Below are 5,000 nucleotides of genomic sequence, written 5' to 3'. Positions count from 1 at the left end.
TTATATGGAGTTCGTTAATCTATTCTAGTCGGTTATCTGTGAGCCAGACGGCTTAGAGAAGTACTGTACATACGAGCGGTAATGCTCAGATTGCTCATTGAGTCATGACTATAAATGCAAAACGTAATTGTCTATTTATTATCATTATAATTGTTTAATTCCGATGATAGAAACAGTCCGTCTGTAGAATCTACTTGAAGAAGCTCTTGGTACCCAAACTCCTGTATCCAATAATAATAATAAATCTATCTGATAGAGGGGATAGACGGGTAGACGGGACCGTACTGTATTGTACCCATTCTGCAATCGGTTAATAAAGTTTTCAATCAATCAATCAAACGTCTCATAACTTCCTCTTGTGACTGACAACCTTTCTGAGCCAATGGGCGCTTTGCGCAACGATAGCAAGTCGTTTCCCATCATGGATTTGCGTGGAGCAGTCGGGGGAGAGGTACTGTGGCGCCTCACTCTGAAGGCTGTGCGCGGCTCGCTCCCGTGAGATTTCCGCGGCTCGCCTCGTCAGATTTCCAGAGCAAGTCTGACAACATTCTAACCGTCATGCAACGCACTTGGCGAGGCCGTAGTAAAACCTGCGCAGATCTGCGTCCGCCTCGCCAATCTCGAACACGCCTTATGTCACTCTCCATGTATTACACACATGTATTATGTACATCAGACAGTATACTATATCACTTTCCATGTACATTTAGTACTATGTACATTACACATCAGACAGTAGACTATATCACTCTCTATGTACATTTAGTAATATGTACAGTACATAAAAACAGACAGTAGACTATATCACTCTCCATGTATTACTATATGTACATTAAACATCAGACAGTAACTATATCACTCGGCATGTATATTAGTACTATGGCCATCAGTTTTAGCAGTAGGGTGCAGCTGTGGCTGCAAGTACAGTATGAAGTAGCACATAGACCAGACTTTTTTTTATTGACTACATTCCTTTTAGGAATTATACCCTAGAGAGTCTTAAAGCGTTTTACTTCTTACATGGCAAATAAGCTTGTTTTCGCAACTCAGCAGAACTCCAATTACAAGTCTCTTGTTAATTCAGTGTTTAGAAACAACATTTCAGGTACATATGCCTCAGCCCAACACATACCCCAGTTATTTACATTTAAATAGTTCATACCATAACCAGGATAGGCATCCAGCGAGTTAAAGTTTAGCGCAATTGTGATAGAACGAAGGTTATCCTATAACACTAGTTATATGAATACTGGCAGAGCGTCTCGCTCTAGCCATATTGAGATATCATCTCCATGCACCTATTGTGCACGTGAAAAAGCTGACACATGCACGTCACTTGCACGTGACCACGCCCGCTCCCGTGTTTCCCTACAAAACACAGGGTGTGGTCACGCTCACGCCCTTCCAAGTCTGAATTTCATGCGTGAAAAACATCCAAGGGTCCTCAGGGCGCTGAAGAGCGAGACGCTCTGCCAGTATTCATATAACTAGGGTTATAGGATAACCTTCGTTATATATCATCTGGCAATTGCGTCTCGCTCTAGCCATATTGAGATCAAAAGGGGTAGAGCGGACGCGTGGCCACGTCAAATGCTGAGGGCCCATAAGCCCCTGAACAGGGAGGAGGGGAGTCCCGTCCACCCGCCCCGTCCTAACGAGCGGGGGGGGAGGCAGTAAACTCCGACCAATGTGCGAAAAAAGGGACCAGCCACCCTAGAACGCACAGCGCAAGTGGGACCGCGTGTGAACAGAGCACTTCGCGGTCCACACCCACCTGCTAGCCCACCTGATGGCGGGGTGCAGGAGAGGTCCCGGCACTCAGGACTGCCTGGGAGACAGAGCCCCCAGTCATGTCCATGAGGTAAAACCTAACAAAAGGACCCGGGGAGGACCAGGAGGCCGCAGCGCAGATGTCCTCCACCGAGGCCCCCCCAAGCACGGCAGCGGAGGCCGCCACTCCACGAGTGGAATGTGCCCTGACGCCCGCGGGGGAACCTGTCCGGCCAAAGTGTAGCAGAGGGCAATGCCCTCGCATAACCAATGTGACAGGCGTTGCTTGGACAGCGCCTTACCCACATGGGAGCCACCGTAACAAACAAACAGTTGATCGGTAGCCCTGAGGTCCTGCGTGCGGCTAAGGTACACCATCAGCGCACGGACAGGACGCAACAGGTGAAGGCTCGCCTCCAACTCACTTGCGTGAGGGGGAGGGTGAAACGCCCGGAGCACAATATCCCTGGAGCGATAAGAGCCTCAGAGACGAGCTGTTATCAGCCTGAATAGACAGGCACTCGGGCCGCACCGAGAGAGCACACAGCTCACCCACGCGTTTAGCGGAGGTGATGGCCACAAGGAACACGGTCTTGAAAGACAGTCGATCCAATGGCGCCCACTCAAGAGGCTCAAACGGGGCCCCCAACAGCCTTTCCAGGACCAGTTGGAGGTCCCAGCTCGGGGACAGAGCACGTTCCACAGGCTTGAGACGCTGTGCGCCCAGCAGGAAACGTCTCACGAGAGGGTGGCTGAACAGCGTTCTGCCCTCAAAGCCCATATGACAAGACGATATAGCTGCGGCGTATACCTTCACTGTCGAGGCCGACAGCCTATCCAGGATAGACTGGAGGAAGGACAGAACCGAGTTCAGGGGGCACGACACCGGGTCCAGGCCCCCAGTCTCACACCACTCTCGAAACATACGCCACTTCCCTGCGTAAACCGCGGTAGTGGAAGGAGCGTGCGCGTTCTGGATGGTGTTAACCACAGTAGAGTTAAGACGCATCCCCTCCAAATTCACCCTTTCAGCAGCCAAGCCATTAGAGGCTGCCCCAGAACAGGAGGCAGAAACAGTGTGCCGTGTGCCTGAGAGAGGGCCTGCGGCGACCACGGAACAGGCCACGGTGAGGCCACCAAGAGTTGAATCAGGTGTATGGGGGGGAATGCATACAGAATCCCGGGCGGCCATGGGTACATCGAGAAGGCATCCACTCCCAGAGAGGGGTTGTCCTTCCGACTGACCGAGAACCACAGAGGGCACTGGTAGGACGTGCTGCTTGCAAACAGGTCCACCATGGCCTCCCCGAATCGGTTCCAGACCTGTCTGACTATGTCTGGACGTAGTCTCCACTCGTCTGGGTGGCGACTGCCCCGTGACATCAAGTCTGCACCCACATTCTTCTTGCCGGGATGTGGAGAGCCCTCAGGCTGCGCAGATTGTGAGACGCCCATAGCAAGAGTTCGACCGCCGCCCGGTGGAGACGGGGGGAGCGTACTCCTCCCTGTCTGTTGATATACGATGCCGATGCCGTGCTGTCCGTCCTGATCAGAACATACTCACCACATGATGGCCGAGCTGTTTGAGGACTAGAAGCACTGCCTGGTATGAGACCTGGCGATCTCCTCTGACCGGCTGAGAACCAGAATGTCGTCTAGGTAGAATAAAATTCTGTATCCCCTGATGACGCAGAGGTCCCAGCGCGGTCTCCACGCACTTGGTGAAGGTGCGAGGAGCCAGAGAGTAGCCGAACGGCAGCCCTGAAACAGGAAGCGTAGGTATTTCCTGTGAGGAGGGAAGATCGGGATGTGAAAATACGCATCCTTCAGGTCTATGGAGGTGAACCAGTCTCCCACTCTGACAGTGCATAACAGGTGTTTGACGGTCAACATTCGGAACCTTCTCGCCACAATCAACCGATTGAACGCGGACAGGTCCAGTATGGGTCTGACACCCCCCATACCCCCCGATAGTTGCTGCTAAATTCTGTACTGTGGCGATATAAGCCTCATGAGCCCATTCAGCCATCTGCCGGGCCGACTCGCCCCTTGGCGTCAGCTTCCGGGCGGGATACCGCTCTACCATGCATGTCAGGGCAAAGGACCGATGCCACCTACTTCTCTAAGCATGGCACACCTGTCCTGAGCCCCGCCATCAGACCATCCACCCGTGTAAAGGGTAGATAAGCCTCAGCCAAACCCGCAACATTAGACACGTTTGACCTTCAGTAATGTAATGGTTAAGCGGGGGGAGAACTGGACAACAGTCCCGGCGGGACACATGGGAGCGGCATCCCGAAAGCAAAAGAATTGGCAGTAGCTGCGTGAGCCATATTTGGAAAAACATTTAACAACGTTTCATGTTGACCACATTCACCCAAATACACAACCCCCGCGCTATCACACCGCCCGGTCGTCTCCCGGGACAACAAGCGGTAGTGAAAACAATAGTACTAGGAATTGCCGATGCTGGCCCTACCCGTGAGCGGTTCGGCTCGACCGCCGAACGCCGCGCGAAGTCCATCGGTCCACTGTCATAGAACTGCGAGGAAAGTTCGGTATAGGGCCGCCGTTCCGTCTGGACGCGCCGAAGAGGATCCGGGGGCTGGAGAAACTCCGTCAAAAGTCCAACATTCTTCAATTTCTCCCTTCGCTTCATAATAACGTTCCACTGGTTGGAAGTGCATATGAGCAAACTCACGCATGGAAAAAGACAAGGAAGGGCGTGAGCGTGACCACACCCTGTGTTTTGTAGGGAAACACGGGAGCGGGCGTGGTCACATGCAAGTGACGTGCATGTGTCAGCTTTTTCACATGCACAATAGGTGCATGGAGATGATAGCTCAATATGGCTAGAGCGAGATGCGATTGCCAGATGATATATAACTGGATGCTGCGTTAGACAGAAGATAGATACCACCACAGCCACAACCATGTATATACAGTATGCCACGCTAATACTTATGTACATAGGAATACATGGAGAGTGATACAGTCTACTGCCTGATGTGTTTTAGTTGGAAAGTGATACGTATAGTCTGATGTACACAGTACTAAATGTATGGAGAGTGATACATATAGTCTATTGTTCTATTGTTTGATGTACATAGTAGTAGATTAATTTGGAGTGATACACATACCATAGTCTACTGTCTGATGTGTGATGTACATAACATAGTACTAAATGCATAATGTAGAGTGGTATGTAGTATATAAAATGTACAAGTGAT

The 5,000-nt window shown here is 51.2% G+C and overlaps 1 protein-coding gene across 2 annotated transcripts in view; it reads right to left on the bottom strand.

The window, feature by feature from the left end:
• Positions 1 to 5,000, bottom strand: part of ecel1 (endothelin converting enzyme-like 1) — a 169,259-nt gene that overhangs the window by 90,502 nt on the left and 73,757 nt on the right. The window lies entirely within an intron of this gene.

Source organism: Notolepis coatsorum, assembly GCF_963971535.1.
Source record: "Notolepis coatsorum genome assembly, chromosome: 1".
Classification (NCBI taxonomy): Eukaryota; Metazoa; Chordata; class Actinopteri; order Aulopiformes; family Paralepididae; genus Notolepis; species Notolepis coatsorum.
This window is presented reverse-complemented; position numbering and strand designations above follow the sequence as displayed.